The 18871-nt window shown below is 39.3% G+C and overlaps 1 protein-coding gene across 1 annotated transcript in view; it reads left to right on the forward strand.

Moving 5' to 3' along the window:
* Positions 1 to 3296, forward strand: part of ZCCHC24 (zinc finger CCHC-type containing 24) — a 212165-nt gene extending 208869 nt beyond the window's left edge. The window contains exon 4 of the mRNA XM_073686015.1: positions 1 to 3296. This exon is cut by the window's left edge and continues 7298 nt beyond it. The gene's annotated coding sequence lies outside the window, so the exon portion shown is untranslated.
* The last annotated feature ends 15575 nt before the right edge of the window (positions 3297 to 18871 follow it).

Genomic DNA, 18871 nt, shown 5'->3' on the forward strand with positions numbered 1-18871 from the left:
ACAAACTGTTGCTTTGCATTACCAAAAAGCTCTATTTTTGTTTCATCTGTTCACAGAACATTTTCCCAGAAGGATTGTGGTTTGTCAAGGTACTCTTTGGCAAAGATCAGTCATTCCTTTTTATGTCTTTTCTTCAGCAATGCTTTCTTCCTTGGCCTTCGCTCATAATGGTCTGCTTGATTTAGTGTGTGGCGTATGGTACTTATTGAAAACATGACCCCAGACTGTTCTAGGTTGGCCTTCAAGTCTTTAGATGTTTGACTTGGTGTTTTTTCCACCATTTGCACCAACCTTCGAAGACATCTCTTGTCAATTTTCCTCTTAGCCCCACGTCCAGGGAGGTTCTTGACAGTTCCATGCTTGGCAAATGTCTTAATAACATTGCACACTGTTGAAACTGGGATACCAAGGTCTTTGGAGATGGTCTTCTACTCTTTTGAGGTAGTCTTGTATTTTCTAATAGCAGTTCTGCTGTCCTCAGACACCTCCTTTGTCTTCACCATTGTGACAAAGGAACAGGGCCTACCATGTGTTTTTTAAAACAGTGAAGTCATCATTCATTGGCTAATTCGTGTCACATAGCTCCCTGAAAATTAATTACAGGTGAATCTCTTTTGTGATTTACCACAGGCGAGTCAAAATGTGTTTCCATACTAAATGAATGTAAAGGGTGCCAATATTAGTGTCAGAGCAAGCTTTAGGTTTTTGTGTTTTTCCTCCCATTGTTTTTTGTTTTCAGTTATTGTTCATCATTTGCTCTTTTGTATTTAACACGAGTGCTCGATACACTGTTTCACTTGATTCATTTTTTATTTCAGGAGATATTCCACATTATGTACTTAAACTTCATGGGTGCCAATAATGATGAGCAGGACTGTATATTAAGCTGACCATGTGGCAGGATACTGCCTACTACCAATCATCAGAACAGCTTGATATTACACATAGAGTGGGCAGATCCTTTGTGAGACATCTGACCATATATGATCTTTAGCATCTTCATTATATTTACTAGATAACCAGCTTTAGAGATGACGTACCTCAGTGCCATATTAGGTCAGCTTCTTTTGCTCCATGCATCGCCAACTGTGACAAATTTATTTGGTTTGGGAAAACTCCACTCCCATGAGTTGTACTCCTTTACTTACATAAGTGCAGGGATGGATTACTAAATGGGTGAAGGCAGTATACAATGTACATATATATATGATTTGAGGATTCTCTCATGTATGTATTGTAATTTTCCAATTTAGTGTTTGCATACATTTTACCATGGTTTCCAGAAGAAACCTGGAGAGCAGCAAACAATCATGGTTTGCTGCAAGGTTTCATCCAAGCCATTGATCCTTCCTCTTGTATTTAGACTGATAAGTATTTGAAAAAGCATATCCCGTTATTCAGATTTATTTTTGTGTATCTTGTATGATATTTGAAAAGGGACAATCGTATATTTCTGTTTTTTAACCAGATTTCCAATTTTGCTTGCAGATACCTATTTATACCCAGTATTACTTGACATAGCATATCTGTTATGTTTTTTTTAATTATTATTATTATTATTATTATTTTAAATCTATGTGTGTATTTTGGAAAAAAAACAACTTTGTAGATGTTAAATTTTATTTGAAACTAGCTACAATTAATGATCTGATAAAGGAAAAGTTTGCAACAGTGTTTTATTCTGTATATATTTTGGGGCCTATCTGTTTACTAGAACATTTCAAGTTTTTGTTTTTTTTTCATTTTCTTAAAATATGTTGAAACTTTTTAAAGGGCCTATATATTTCTCTATTTGAACACTAATGAAGAAGAGGTCTTTTCGTACCGATTTTAGGATTTATCCTATAGGAAATATTTATGGAAGATTTTGTTCTGTTTGTTATTATTTTAATGTTTGTATAAAGTATGTAACCAAATGTTATCAAGATGAACATATTATCTGCAGAAAATTATAATATTAAAGTTGGTACATAATTTCTAAAGAAAGACCTTTACCTTTATGTAAGCGATATGTTATTGTTGATTTAATGCCTATTATGCCTAATTCTAATGAATGAACATATTATCAGAGCAGGCCAAGTGCTTTCTGCCGACGCTGCCTTTATGCATTGTATCGAATATATGGAAGCTTTTGAAGATTTAGGTTTTAATTACTAAAAAAATAGCTCTTAAAAAGGGAAACTTTACTTTATGTCGTTTGCAATGTTAAGATGTTATTCTCTGATTAACATGTTCCTTAATATAAACTATAGGAAAACATTTTCAGTTTTAAACCATCATAGATGTTGTCTGATATTCCATAGTCAGTCCAGCTAGACATTATGGATTCAGAGGCTTTTCAGATTCAATCATTCATTTATCATATATAGTCTGAATTACATTATATAACATGGAGCAATGGTGTCAGCATCAGCAATATTTACTAAGGGGCGGGTATACATAGAGCCAAGAAGCGCCATAAAAAAATACTAAATGGGGCCACGGCTTGTATTAGTTCATGCAGAAACACCCTTCTACCCCACTACAGAAGGGCATAGAGCTTGTCGTCCTATTCACCATTTTATAATTGTTTATACTTGTTTGCCAGCTTCGCTGGGTTTCTGACTGAGAGGCCTTGTGAGGGTTTCCACCGATTGGCAAAAGTTGATCAGTGGAATCATCTTGAGCTGGCTCCCTTTGCAATGGCCACATAGTAGCTGCTCAGTCTTCTCAGGGTGTGGGCAGACGATCCGGAACCGCTGCGGGTTTGCCTCTGCGGACTTACTCAGCGTCAAACCTGCAGCGGACAGATGTTACAGCATAGTGGATGGGATTTGTAGAAATCCCATGTCCACTATGCGTCTGCGGCATACCCGCGGAAACTGACATGCGGAGAGTCTTTCCAGACTGCAGCATGTCAATTTGTCTGGCGTGTCTGCATGCGGCCTTTTCCCGTAGACCTAACCTCTATGAGGAAAGTCCGCAGATGGAAAAAAAGGCGCCGCTCATTTGCATATCCACCGGCGTCTCTTCCGCCACGGGCCCGGACGCATCATGGGCACATACCCTCAGGAATGTTTGCTCTTGGATAGGACATGCACGGACATTACCTGCCACTTGAGTGGTCAGTTAAATTTGGAATAATATGACAATAGTTTAGCAAAAAGGAGAATGGACATTAATATAGGGGTATGTTTATAGTTTATACCCATAGAGACACACGTCTGCATAGGAGCTGTAAATAGTTGCAATTGTGTACATATATACTCCCTAAAACACCACAGTGCCAATAAAGGAAATGTGCCTTGGACTGCATACCAATAAACGCAGTTTATTTCTTTACTGTGCATCAAGAATTTTAAACTGTAATTTGAGCCTTGGGAAAGAGTTTTTTTCACATAGCATTGGCATATTACAGCCATGTAAAACTCATAGCTGGTGAAGAGCCACAATAAAAGATGAGGCCTTAGTCTACTACGTCTTGCTGCCCTCCTCAACTAGGCGTATACAGCCGAAAATGATGTACGACAGAGTGCACATTAATGCCATCTGCATCATTATAGTTAATAGCCGTCAGCGGATACACCCTAATCCTATTTTGTGGGGGTTCAGACATAAGCCCCAAAGGAGACATTGAATGCACGGTAAAAACGTGATGTGAACCCTGCCTTAGGCTTTATACACCTTTCACACATTGTGTGTATGTGTAATAAATAACTAAATAACAACACTAATGTAAAAGAGAAGTAAATAATTGTCTTGAACTCTTCCCTCCATATATTTGATAGTAAAGTTTTCTCTGACAACTAATCTAAAAGCTCCATGTTACATAGTTGTAATCTTTTCTATATCGTGTTCCTAAAGTGCCAAGTTTTAACTGTAAATACTAATAAAAGAAACTGGACGGTGGAGCCAGAGTCTTGCCATGGTTTGTAAGAGACACTTAAATTAGTACTGCCGCTATTTACAGCAATAATGTAAGCACTAATAAAAAAGTATATTTTAGTATGTATAACCAAGAATGTAGACAGGTGGACAATACTCATATATTCTGACTTTGTGATTGTACTGTTTTATAATGTATAGACTAAATAAACTGTTACTGGGTAACCATATGTAGCGCTAAAAAGGATGGGAGGAGCTCAAGATCCAGGAGCCACAAAGTGACAAGATCTGGATTTGGCTCTGTTCCCATATTGGCATTCCGAATTGTGCCTTAAATGCTTTGCCTTCTTTGTAGTGCTCTATTTTAACTAATAATTACATTTTTCAAAATAAACTGTGTCTTGAGTGTTTCTTTTTGATTTGGCTGATGTGTTAGATTGCTTCACACAAAGGAGGTTGATGACCACAACAACTTATGAGTGTCAAGTGTAAATGCTGAAACCATGTCATTTGGTACAAACGTCTGTGATGGATAAAACCAAAAAAAGGTGTTTCCTATCGAAAACTGCCTAATGTATAGCTGGCCATATAAATGAGATATCTGCCGGCCAAACTGTCGTCCAGCTAATGACTATCTCTCGGCTGGGCCGAGCTTTCCTGTGTTCTATATGAGCATCATCTGTGAATGTCTTATCTCACCACTGAACAAAAGTATCAGGTAATCAAATTCCAACCATCCGATCCCTGTGGTAATCTTGCGGAACAATGGAGAGGTCCTCAAACTCGTCAAATCGCTGGTTGATTCCACTGAAATCAGCAGGTTTGACATACTTTTATCTATTGTGTATGGGGACCTGAAGAACCACCTATTTTTGCTGAAATCATTGCTGGGGAAACTACACAAAAATAATGTGAAGTGCTCTACCAGATTATGTGATCTTAAATTCATAGCTCCGCATTGTTTTACAAATAATTTCTGAGTGGTGTAAAATTTTATACATGCAACTACTAATGGTCTGGCAGAATCCAGATCTATATTGTGTTTCAATGATTCGTATCATCACAAAGAAATTCTGCAAATTTAAATATTTCAAAAGTTATTACAGTTTCAGCAAATCTAGATTATTTATTGTAAAATGATGTGATGTTACAATATACTTTCTGTATCTATTCCTCACACTATTTAAGTGTGACCTCTCCTGTTTTAATTAAGGAGAATCTGTCGCCAGGTTTTTGCTATCCTCCCAAAGAGCTGCATAATGTAGGTGCCAGAGACCTTGATTCCACCTATGTGTTACTTACTGGGCTGCTTGCTACAGTTGTAATAAAATCTCTGAATGCTGAGCTCTGTATAACCATGCCCACACCACTGTATACATCTGTATACACTGTGCATAGACTAAAAGCTTCTTATCAGTGGTGGTGGGGGGGGTGGTTATACAGAGCTCATGTGTATAGAGGACTACATGGCAGCAGGTTTACTGGTCATCTAGTGATAATCTCCTGCTGATAAAACTCTATATCAATACTAGAGCAAACAGCCCACTAAGTGACACATCATTGGAATCCAGGTCACTGCCGCTACATCACAGTGCTCTAGGATTAGGTAACAGATTCCCTTTAATACTGTCTGCGACATCGTTTCTTCGAACTGTATTATGCTATTAGTTATGTTCCTAGCCGTTTTATCAACAAATTGACAACTGGGTGCTGCTAGTTGGAGAGATGGTCCCCAATCAGTCTGGCCCTGACAGTACTGACAGCAGCACACAGTGTAGGGACACCCCTTAACTGGTAACACCCAAATGTCAATTAATTTCTATGAAGAATAGCAGAGGAAAAGGACAACTCTGAGATCTAAGAAGAGATGCTCCACAATTGTTATTTCTTGGGGAATACATCTATTCACTAATACAGAGGCATCAATTGACATGACAGGTCTACTTTAAGATGTCTGCTTGCATTCATTGAATAGAGACCTTCATTGTTGACATCCAGTCTATAAATGAACCTGTTTCTGGTTAAGTGGTTATTACAGAAGAATCATAAAGAACATATTGGGTTGTAAATGGTATCCAACTACTAGATGGCTACACACCAACCTGTAGTTAAAATATATTTACTCTTTAATATAAGTTCCTGGGGGGGACTAATACCAATAGACTATGCATATTGTACAAACAAGGGTGCCTTGGTAACATAACTGTAACATTAAACCCTTCATGCCATGGTCATTTTCAGTTTTCGTACTTTCCTCCCCTTCTAGGAGCCGTAACTTTTTTATCTTTCAATCAATATAGCCGTATGAGGGCTTGTTTTTTTGCGGGACGAGTTGTCCTTTTGAATGCCACCATTCATTCTACCATATAGTGCACTGGAAAGTGGAAAAAAATTCCATGTGCGTTGAAATTGCAAAAAAAGTGCAATGTCACAATTGTTTTTTTTTTATTATTTTCCATGTTCACAATATGGTAAAACTGACCTGGCAATATGTTTTTAAAGGTCAGTATGAGTGCGCAGATATCAACCATGTGTAGTTTTTTTTATTTTTATTTAAGTGGTCAAAAAAAAAATCGGAAATTTTGTCTCCATTTTCCGATACCCGTAACGTTTTCATTTGTCAGGATATGGAGCTGTATGAGGGCTTATTTTTTGCGCCCTGGGCTGATACTTTTACTACTTTTACTGATACCATTTTGGGGTAGATACAATATTTTGATCACCTCTTATTGCAATGTAGCAGCAGCCAAAAACCCATAATTTGGGCGTTTTGATTTTTTTTCGTTACGCCATTTACCGATCAGATTAATTTTTTTATGTTTGATAGATCGGACATTTCTGAATGCAGCAATACCAAATATGTGTTTTCTTTAAAAAATTTAAATTGTTTTATTTTAATGGGACAAAGGGGATGGGATTTGAACTTTTGTTTTTTGGGTTTTTTTCTATTTTTCTTCATATTTTTAACCCTTTCACCCAGGGTCTGTTTTCACCTTCTTGACCAGGCCAAATTTTACAATTCTGACCACTGTCACTTTATGTGGTAATAACTCTAGGATGCTTCAATGTATTCCACTGATTCTAAGATTATTTTTTAACAACATATTGTACTTCATGTTAGTGCTAAATTTAGTCCGGTATGTTTGTGTTCATTTGTAAAAATATTGGAATTTTGGCAAAATTTTTGAAAAGTTCACAATTTTCAAATTTTACATTTTTATACCCTTAAACCAGCTAGTTATATCACGCAAAATAGTTAATAAATAACATTTCCTACATGTCTATTTTACATCAGCATAATTTTTGAAACATAATTTTTTTTTTGTCAGGAAGTTAGAAGGGTTAAAAGCTGATCAGCAATTTCTCAGTTTTCCAACAAAATTTACAAAAACAATTTTTGTAGGGACCACATTACATTTGAAGTGAGTTTGATGGGCCTATATGACAAAAAATACCCAAAAGTTACACAATTTAAAAAACTGCACTCCTCAAAGTACTGAAAACTGCATTCAATAAGTTTATTAACCCTTCAGGTACTTCACAAGAATTAAAGCAATGTGGAAGAAAAAAATTAGAATTTTACTTTTTCCGTTAAAAATGTTGATTTAGCCCCAAATTTTTTATTTTTACAAGAGTAACAGGTATGAATAGACCATACAATTTATTTATTGCTCAATTTCTCCTGAGTACGCCAATACCCCATATGTGGTTGAAAACTTTTGTTTGGGCGCACCCAGAGCTTGGAAGGGAGGGAGTACCATTTGACTTTTGGAGCGCAAAATTGTCTGGAATAGATAGCGGACCTCATGTCGCACTTACAGAACCCCTAATTTGCCTAAACAATGGAAACCTCCACACAAGTGACCCCATTTTGAAAACCACACCCCCTCAAGGAAATTATCTAGAAATGTGGTGAGCACCTTAAACCCACAGGTGCTTCACAGAATTTTATAATGTGAAAATGAAAAAAAAATATTCCCGCAAAGATGTTGGTTTTGCCCCAAATTTTTAATTTCCACAAGTTTAACAGAAGAAAATGGACCATAAAATTTGTTCTGCAATTTCTCCTGAGTACACCGATACACCACATGTGGTGGAAAACTACTGCTTGGGCATACAGCAGGGAAAATTAAATAAATGGTAAACCTAGAAGGAGTCGTAGTAGTGAGTGAACATATAAATTCTGTAAAATCAATATTTTTATTTACTTCTCTTAAAAAACACCAATACCCATGTATTAAAAAACAGTAAATGGATAATCAATGATCCTTAATGGCACATCTCCCTAAAGAGAATTAATACTATAGAAAATGGACTTAAACTTACCCTGATGAAAATACTCAGATGATCCTACCTAACGCGGAGGTTGGCACCCTAATAACGAGTTTGGTGCCCCCGCTCAATGATGGCTGTCCCTCACTATCTCTGTTATTCCCTGTAAGATGAGCTACAACAGGAAATAGGTGACTGCCTAATCTAATACAATAATATTCCTAGCATAAGGATAATAAACAAAAAAAAGTATATGTAAATACAAAAAGAGTCAAGTGATAGACTTATCTCTTAGTTTAAAAATTGCCTCGACGCATTTCCCCATAGTTAGCTTCATCAGGAGGCCGATAATGGAGATCTATGCAAGGGATTACTCCAGATACATGCTGGAGGATGGCTGGCTGGCCATACTGCCATTGGCTGGAATAGATTGTGGATGCCATGTCATATTTGGGCCCCTGACATGCCAAAACAGGAGAAACCCCAACAAGTGACCCCATTTTGGAAACTACACCTCTTGAGAAATTAATCTAGGGGTGTAGTGAGCATTTTTAACCTTCAGGCAATACACAGAATTGTATACCATTAGGCTGAGTAAATGGAAAATTACCATTTTTTCCACTAAAATGTTGCTTTGGCCCCAAGTTTTTAATTTTCAATAGGGATAATAGGGGAAAATGAATTGTACAGTTTGTTACGCAATTTCTCCTAAGTATATCAATGCCTCATATGTGGTCGAAAACTACTTTTGAGGCACAGTGCTAAGCTCAGAATGGAAGAAGCGCCATATTGGAGTTCAGAATTTGCTGGAATGGTTTGAGGGTGCCATGTCACATTGGCCGAGCCCCTGAGGTGCCAGAACAGCAGAACCCCCCCATAAGTGACCCCATTTGACAAACTACACCTCCCAATGAATTCATCTAGGGGTGCAGTGAGCATGTTGACACATGTGCCTCACAGAATTTTATACCATCGTGTGCTGAATAAAGAATAATTACATTTTTAGTACAAATATTTTGTTTTAGCCTCAGATTTTACATTTTCACATGGGGAAATGGGTACAAATGGCACCAAAATTTGTCACACAATTTCTACTGAACGTGGAAATACCCCATATGTGGCCGTACATGTCACGTAGGGTATGAGAAAGACTGCAACACAGAGGGAAAGAGAGCCCAGACACAATGGAAAGGGGGGAGTGGAAACCTCCTATTCTGGTCCAGTGTCACCCTGTCTCAACTACCATCCCTATATTGGCTCTTCACCAATAGCCGCACGCGTGCCTCACCCTGACTTTCCCTGGCGTATGGCTAAGGCTAGGTAAGGGAGGAGATGAGCACTAGTCGATCTCCACAAAACTCTATAGATAACAAGGGTAGACAAACGGGGGATTGCTTAGCTTTAGACAACTCCAGCCAAATGCACACACATCCTCAAGCTCCAGAGAGTATGAAGTACTGCTCTTGCTAATGCCTCACGAGTAGTAATGAATATCCCTGGCACCTCCCTCTCAGACACACCAGGTATTTATACACTCAAGCTAGGGAGCTAATTAGCCAGAGGGAGGTAGCTGCTGGGTCCTAGAGACAGCCAGCCTCTAAAAAGATGTCTGTAATGCCAAACGTAGAGATCTCCTGCAACCAACTGCAGGGCAATGTCACCTCTGACACACCCGTGATATTACCCCCCCCCCCCCCCGACGAGTGGCCTCAGAAAAGAGGTGTGAAATCAGCAAACCAATCTGGGAGCATTCACCTCTGATGCTGAAACCCACATCCTCTCCTCTGGACCATAGCCCTTCCAGTGCACCAAGTACTGTAGAGAACAACGGAGACGAGAATCTACAATCCTCGAAATCTGGAACTCCAGATTACCATCAACCTTTACTGGGGGCAGTGGTAGAGGCGAAGACTCAAGAGGTTCCACATATTTTTTAAGCAAGGACCTATGAAACACGTTGTGGACTTTAAGGCCCTGAGGAAGTTCAAGACAAAAAGCTGCTGGGTTAATGACAGCGGTTATTTTAAAGGGACCAATAAACCTAGGTCCCAGCTTCCAAGAAGGAAGTTTCAATCTTATATTCCTGATAGACAACCACACAAAGTCATTCACATTCAGGTCCGGACCTGGCAAGCGATTTCTGTCAGCCATACGTTTATACCTGTCTCCCATGATCTTTAAATTACTCAGCACAACCTGCCATACCGAGGAGAGTGACAAAGCAAACCGTGCCTTCTCAGGAAGGTACCAAAGTGTGGGTGATAACCGTATGCACCAAAGAACGGTGACCTGCCAGTGGATTCTTGACGATGATTATTAATGGCAAATTCTGCCAGCAATAGGTAGGATGCCCAATCTTCCTGAGTTTCGGAAGCAAAACACCTGAGGTAGGTCAAATTCTGATTGACATGCTCGGTCTGTCCATTCGACTGAGAGTGGAAGGTAGAGGAAAAGGACAGCTGCACCCCCAGTCGAGAACAGAATGCCTTCCAGAACTTGGAAACAAACTGGGTCCCTTGATCTGACACCATATCGGAGGGAATCCTGTGAAGCTTCACCAACTCATTTATGAACACCTGAGCAAGTGTCTTGGCATTTGGAAGTGCAGGCAATGTGACAAAAGGAACCATTTTACTGAACCTATCTACTACCACCTAGCAAAACCACCGTTTTGCCTGCAGAAACCGGTAGGTCAGTAATAAAATCCATGGACAAGTGTGTCCATGGCCTACTAGGGATAGGTAGAGGAAGAAGAGTACCAGACGGACGGGTATGCAAAACCTTATAACGCGCGCAAATACTACAAGCAGCTACGTGTTCAATTATATCCCGATGCAACCCTGGCCACCAAAAACGACGAGAGAGGAGGTCTGCGGTTGCTTACCACCTGGATGCCCAGCAAGCACAGAGTTATGATAAGAAAATAATTTTGGTGAGTCCCAAAAATAATTAAAATCCTCAATTTATTACAAAATAATTTAAAAGATCATACAGGTTCAGAATACATCTCAATGCGTTTCTGGCAAAAAGCCCTTATTCACTGAGATACAGATTCCTTATGATACATGGTATAAAAACAAATGGTAACCAACCGTTGATCAATAAACACATATGTTGACAATCCAGACTACCAATAGTTAATCGAGTCTCCTTTTGTTTAGGATTTGAAGGACAGGTCCCAACAAAATGTCCCTCTTTCCCACAAAAAAAATACGCCTTTTTTCTTGCGAATCTCTGAGCAGATGTATGATGTAGAGACACTCCCTAACTGCATGGGTTCCTCTACCTCCCCCAGTACTGGCTCAACCCCAGACCGCTCCCCCGGCAGAGGTACACAACCCCGACAAGAAGGCCCCAGAGAAGGTAGTCTCGCCCATCTTTCCCGAAGGCGCCTATCAAGACGTATGGCCAATGGCATGGCAGCCTCCAAGGACTGAGGGGCTTCATATACTGCCAAGGCATCTTTCAACCTTTCAGTTAGCCCCTCACAAAATTGACTTCTAAGGGCTGAGTCATTCCATTTGGAAACCGTTGCCCATCTATGGAATTTCGAACTGTACGTTTCCACTGGCTGATTCCCCTGCTGAAGGCGACGTAGCCTAGACTCAGCCAAGGCAACTCGTTCAGGGTCATCATAGATCAGAGCCCCGAAAAACCCTCCACAGACTGGAGACAAACCGAGTCCTGCGGTAACAAAAACACCCATGACTGAGGATCTCCCTGCAAAGGAGAGATCACAATACCAACCCGAAGTTTAAAATACAGTTTACAGGCCTCCTTGAATACAAAAAACTTGTCCCTACCTCCAGAAAACTTGTCTGGGAGGGCAACTTTGGGTTCAGGCTGGACAGGCCTACCCGCAGAGACCCCCACATTGGCGACCTGTAGCCGCTGATGCTGCTGCTGTACCTCACCGCAGAGGTCATTCACCTCCAGAGATAGCCTGTGAGCTCTGCAACTGAACCTATACCAAGGGAGAAAGGAAAAAAAAATGTCCATGTCCAAAAACACACAGAGAAAAACAAAATGTCAGTATGTTTTTTTTTCCTTTTCAAAACGTGCTCGGCCTGCGATAATATCACGCAGGTTGTGGGAAAGACTTAGTGCAACACAGAGGGAAGAGGGAAAGGGAGCCCGGACACTAAGAAAGGGGGGAGTGGAGACCTCCTAGTCTGGTCTAGTGTCACCCTGTCTCAACTACCGTCCCTATATTGGCTTTTCACAAATCGCCGAACGCGTGCATCGCGCTGACTTTCCCTGGCGTATTGCTAAGGCTAGGTAAGGGAGGAGATGAGCACTAGTCGATCTCCACTAAACTCTCTAGACAACATGGGTAGACCAACAGGGAGGATTGCTTAGCTTTAGACGACTCCAGACAAATGTGCACACGGCCTCAGGCTCCAGAGAGGATGAAGTACTGCTCTTGCTAAAGCCTCACAAGTAGTAATGAATATTCCCAGCACCTCCCTCTCAGACACACCAGGTATTTATACACTCAGGCCAGGGAGCTAATTAGCCAGAGGGAGGTAGCTGCTGGGACCTAGAGACAGACAGCCTCTAAGAAGATGTCTGTAATGCCAAAAGTAGAGATCTCCTGCAACCAACTGCAGGGTGACTGTCTTTCACCTCTGACACACCCGTGACAGTACAGTACTGCTTAGACACATGGCAAGACTCTGGAGGGACGGAGTGCTACTTGACTCCTGGAGCATTTTTCTAGAGTAGTTTGCGGACTCCATATACAGAGCCCCCAAGTGCCAGGAGAGCAGAATTCCCCCTCTAGTGACCCTATTTTGGAAATTAAACCCCTTTGCGAATTCATCTCAACGTGTAGTGATGATTTTAATTCATGGGTGTTTTCCAGAAACAAGCAGCAGTGGATGTTGCTGAGTGAAAATTGCAAATCTGCCATTGTAGTGCCAAGTACATTGTAGTGCCCAAAACTTTGTAATGCCCAATACATTTTGCCCAGCTCGTGCTTTTGGAGACATACACCCATAAACTATGCGAGCTCACAATTCTACAGAAGTGCCAAACATGTGGAACCTAAATGTGGTTTAGGTGCACTGTGGGGCTCAGAAGGGAGGGGGTCATTAGGCATTGGGAGCGCAGAATTCGCTGGATTCTTTTGGGGGATGAGGAGCCATAGTGCTTTTCCAGAGCCTTTGTGTTATAAGTAACGTGGAAGCCCCCTATATTTCTGTTAACATATGACGGACCTGAGTGGGGACTTGCCTGTTTTGTGGATTGAATTAAAGCTTTTATTGGGAACATTTTACATAACATTTTGAACCACATTTAATTTATGCTCTACACTGAGCACTTACATCAGGGTTTCCATCTAGATCTCTAAATGACGTAATTCAGATGAAACCCGAGGGATTTAGTCACTATAATGAGGTACCACTCACCAATCCGAAAAAATTAACAGTCCTTTATTCCTTACTTCGGAACATGGACAAGGTATGAAGGGAGGCAGAGGAATTCAGGGGGAGGAAGAAACAGGACGACGGCCGTTTTGCATTAATCCAACGCTTCTACGGGTCCAGGTGCAAAATTATGTGAAACCACTCCATTTTTAGAGGCAGTTCACCGGACATATGTCATTACAGAAAATACAAACAAAAAGTTAAAAACAGTTACAAAACATGATATTTTTATAAATTACCGATAGATTGGATTTACCATTTAATCCTAGTGGTCCTTGTGCATTGGTATTAAAGATCCATTTTGCTTCATGTCTTAATAATTTATTGTGGTCGCTACCTTGTGGTGGATAATTGACAACTTCCAGACCTGCAAAACTTAATGTTTCTGGATCTGACCTATGCTTTTGTTGCGGATGTTTAATTAATCTTAATGAACCTTTACCAAATATAATAGAGCGATAATGCTCACAAAATCGTGTTTATAAAGGTCTAATAGTTTTTCCTATATACATACAGGGGCAGTATATATATAAACAACAAATTTTGTCTTACAAGAAATAAAATCAGTAACACAGTGTATAATAGAGCCTATGCGCAACAGATTTGTTGTCATATGTTGTTGACAGCTAGACAAGTTACCACATTTATAGTTGCCTCTTGAACTACATTTTTCTAGCCAATTTTTAGAGTTAGTAAGTAATCCATTCCTAACTAAAATATCACCCAAATTATGACATATAAAACAACAAGAAAAATGCACTTGTGTAATTCTTTTGCAAATGATAATCCTTATGCTGTACACCTACCTGTCGCCAGGGTGAAATCGCTAGTACATTAGGTCCTCTGGGCTTTAGTAGTAGTATGGATAATAGAGCTCAGATACATATTGATGCAGAGTTGTTACGTTTGAACAAAATCCCTCTACCTCAGACAAATTAATTTGATACTATAATAATTACACCATTTACAGGAATAGAATCCATTTTCACCAGGTAACGCTATTGATCAATTCCAGGACCAGGTGATAAAAGATGTGGAAATTTTCTGTTATAAATCTACTTCACAAAATTTGAATAGAGCAGAATTAAAGGCTTTACAAGAATTAAAGAAATGGGATGGCGTAGTTTTCCGCAAGGCTGACCTAACCTAGTTTTGTTGTCAAGGGATCATTATGTTGAGGTTTTAAAACAACTTTCAGATAATGTTACATATTTACCTCTAACACAGGATCTGAGCCATAAATTTAAAAATTTATTGAGAATTTTTTTAAGGAAATATGTTGAGAATGGCATGCCGTTCAAGAAAAAAAACTGAAAAATTATTTCCTGGTACAGTATTCCCAAGATCCATAAGTCATTAAAATCGCCCCCAGGACGCCCAATAATCTCTAGGGTACGCTCTCTCACGGAACCTTTGTCCATATATATACGGTAGATATATGGATTGGTTATTGAAACCGCTCCTACTAAATGATCCATCTCCTAAAAATGATACAAGAAAATTTTTAAAGGCGTTACCTGACATTGATTGGCAAAATGATTTTTTTTTAGTGGCTATCAATTTAGAAAGCCTCTACACCAGAATTCCACAAAATTTAGGAATTGATGCAATTATAAATATTCTACAAAACACTGATAAAAGCCCTGAATATATTGATTTTGTATCAGAAGCCTTAGAATTTATATTGTCTCATAACGCCTTTAAATTTCTGAACAAATGGTATCTGCAAAAAGTCGGTACAGCGATGGGGGCGCCAGTTGCATGCGTTTTCGCCAATTTATTTCTTGTATTTTTTGAAGATAAATATATTTCAACAATTTGTAATCCCTACCTTAATTATATTCATACATACCTCAGGTATATGGATGATATATTTATGGTATGGTCAGGCTCAAAAGAGCAGTTTATGGATTTTGTTACTTATCTCAATTCGATCAATGTCTAAAATATGAAATTTATTTCAAACTATGAGGGCAATTTATTAGATTTTCTACACATTAAAGATGGTAAAATTATTACAGAAACATATCGTAAGCCTACCTCCACTAATATGTTGATACATACATCTTTACCGTATAGCCAAATGTTAATATTACGAAAAATTTATAATAATGAAAACACTTTTGATGAACAGGCTGTGGAATTGAAAAATCATTTTTTTACAAAGAGGTTATCCTGCATCTATTTTCTATTTTTATCCACCACAAGATAGTGACCACAATAAATTATTATTAAGACACGAAGCAAAATGGATTGGATTTATCAAGATTTTTATAAATGATCATGTTTTGTAACTGTTTTTAACTATTTGTTTGTATTTTCTGTAATGACATATGTCCGGTGAACTGTCCTTAAAAAGGGAGTGGTTTCACATAATTTTGCACCTGGACCCGTAGAAGCGTTGGATTAGCGCGAAACAGTCGTCGTCCTCTTTCCTCCTACCCCTGCATTCTTCTGCCTCCCTGCATACCTTGTCCATGTCCCAAAGTAAGGAATAAAGGACTATTATTTTTTTCAGATTGGTGAGTGGTGCCTCATTATAGTGATTGAATCCCTCAATAGTGATTGGTGAGTGCTGCTTTCTTTTTTTTTTTCTTTATGCTCGAGACTCATGATGTTTAGCAGAGCACCCAAGTCTATCTGTTAATCCGCATAGCTAATATAACTTAGAAATAATTGATATGATACTGAGCGTTGTTTGCTGCTGATACATCTCTTCTGCTCACTAAAATGAGACAGCAGAGATACTCTGGACTCCGAATGGTCTCTGTTCAGTGTTGTGCTTCTTTTCAGAAGTAAACAAAAACTGGTACTGGCCTCGGTTTTACACACTTAAAAAGATGGACATCGGCGGACCATAGGCCAGACAGCGTCCACAGTGCCTCCATCTGCCTCATAATAGGGAATCTTCTGCCTGGGGTTCCGTCTGAATCACATATTTCAGAGATTTACATGGAAACCCTGGTGTAAGCGCTCAGCGTAGAGCTCAGGATAAATGTGATCTTTGGGAGACAGAACTAAAAAATCAACAGAAGGTGAAGAATTAGTTTTATTTATTTTTTACGCCGTTCCTTGTGCGGTATAAGTGATTAGACGACTTTATTCTTCAGGTTGGTGCGATTACAGCGATACCAGATTATATCATTTTTTTTTTTATCTTTGACTGCTGTCACACAATAAAAGACGCTTTTTTATTGCCATATTTGAGAGAGCTAAAATTTTTCTATATTTCTGCCAACAGAGACATGCGAGGGCTTGTTTTTTGTGGGACAAGTTGATATTTTTTATTGCTACCATTTTCGGGCACATGACATTTTTGATCACTTTCTATTCCGATTTTTGAGAGGTAGAATGAGCAAAATCCATCAATTAAGGAATTGTTTTATGGGTTTTTTTTATGCCGTTCCGCGTGTGGTAAAATTGATAAGGCAACTTTATTTTTTGGGTTAGTACGATTACAGCGATACCACATTTATATCATTTTTTATGTTTTGCTTCTTTTACGCAATAAAAACTGTTTTATAGAAAAAAGAATTGTTTTTGCATCGCTTTATTCTGAGAGCTATAACTTTTTTATTTTTCCACTGATGGAGTTGTATGGTGGCTTGTTTTTTGCGGGACAAGATGATGTTTTCAGCGGTACCATGTTTATTTACATTCAACTTTTTGAACGCATTTTATTACACCTTTTGTCGGCGGTATGATAAAAAGCATAGTTTTTCCTCATTTTTCTTTTTTTTTCACGGTATTCACTGAAGGAGTTAACTTGACATTTTTATAGATCAGGTCGTTCTGGAAAAGGTGATACCAAATATGTGTCCTTTTTTATTGTTTATTTTTGTTTTTACATAAAAACATGTATTTATGGGTGTAATATACTGTATATATATATATATATATATATATATATATATATATATATTTTTTTTTTTTTTTATTATTTTGTTATTTTTAAAAAGAATATTTTAAAAAAATGCAGTTCTAATGCATTGCAATAAACCAGCATTGCAATGCATTATATACCTGTCAGTGCTGCACTTACAGAAGCCTTTTAGACCATGCTCTGAGCATGGTGTAATAGGCTTGCCGTAGATGGGTGACCCGGACGACGTTATGACGACTTGGGCTGCGATGACGTCACGGGGGCGCCGTTCTGAAGGGAGTTCCCTCCCGCTTCCTGCCTTCTAATTGCTGCGATCACTATCGCTTTTCGGGGTTTAAACAGCAGGAGGCACTGCTCCTGGTTGTGAGAGCCAGGTCTCGGATATCATATAAGTTGGGCTTGATCACAGTTCCTGAGCTGCGCACGATCGCCATGACGTATCAATACGTCATCGGTCAGGAACTGCTATCCGACCATGATGTATAGGTATGTGAAATGTCGTGAAGGGGCTGGAAACTTTTTTTTCCCCACTTTTTACTGGATTTAATAGTCCCCTTAGGGGACTTGAAGCTTCTTTCACAGGAATATCGTAATGACAGGCACGGGGTCTTCAGCAGACCCCTGGCTGTCATGACAACCCATCAATACTCCACTAACACGTCACAGGCACGCTGATGGGAGTGTGGAATGACGCGCACCCCTGTCAGGCCTGCATCAAAGGCAGGGACACGACATATGGCATAAGTTTACGTCATATGTCGTGAAAGGGTTAATAGAGATCCAAACTGCAGACATAACTCTCCATCCACTTATAAGATCAATATATGCAGACTGGCAGAATCTTATCTGATATCACATGTCCCCAGGTTCCGACGCCTTTCCCCATACCCTCCTCCAAGATTCAGTAGATTCAGCATATATCGCTTTTATCTATCTGAGGAGCTTAGAAGTGGAAGTGCGTGTGTTGTCTGGCATGTATTCAAGCTGAGAGAGCGTTAAGAGCTCACCTGCTGGAGCAACGCAGTGCTGCCCCCACTAACCATGGCAATTGGACTTTGCGTTTGCTCCAACACAGTGGAATTGACATAACTTCCAGCTCTGCTAACTACTTATTTTCCTCAGCAACCAGGCGCTGGGTACCCTTAGTACATCTCATTGGATGACTGAAGCTCCAACCACCTCTACTGTGCCCTCCTTTTTGAACAATGAGCTCTACCTTACCAATTGAGACACAGAATGCAAGGAAAAATATCCACACAGGGAGGGAAGAGACAAATCCAAATCAAATTATTAACTTTTCCTCCTTTATAACGGATTTTCAGTTAAGGTTTTTCCTTTGAACAAATTGAACGATTTAATCTTTTTCACTTGAGTAAAAGATATTAAACTCTATGGGTGTAAATGGAAGTGAAAAAAATTCTTT

The sequence above is a fragment of the Phyllobates terribilis genome, unplaced genomic scaffold (genome assembly GCF_046119375.1).
Source record: "Phyllobates terribilis strain yellow unplaced genomic scaffold, ASM4611937v1 Scaffold_5__5_contigs__length_657084704, whole genome shotgun sequence".
NCBI classification, from domain to species: Eukaryota; Metazoa; Chordata; class Amphibia; order Anura; family Dendrobatidae; genus Phyllobates; species Phyllobates terribilis.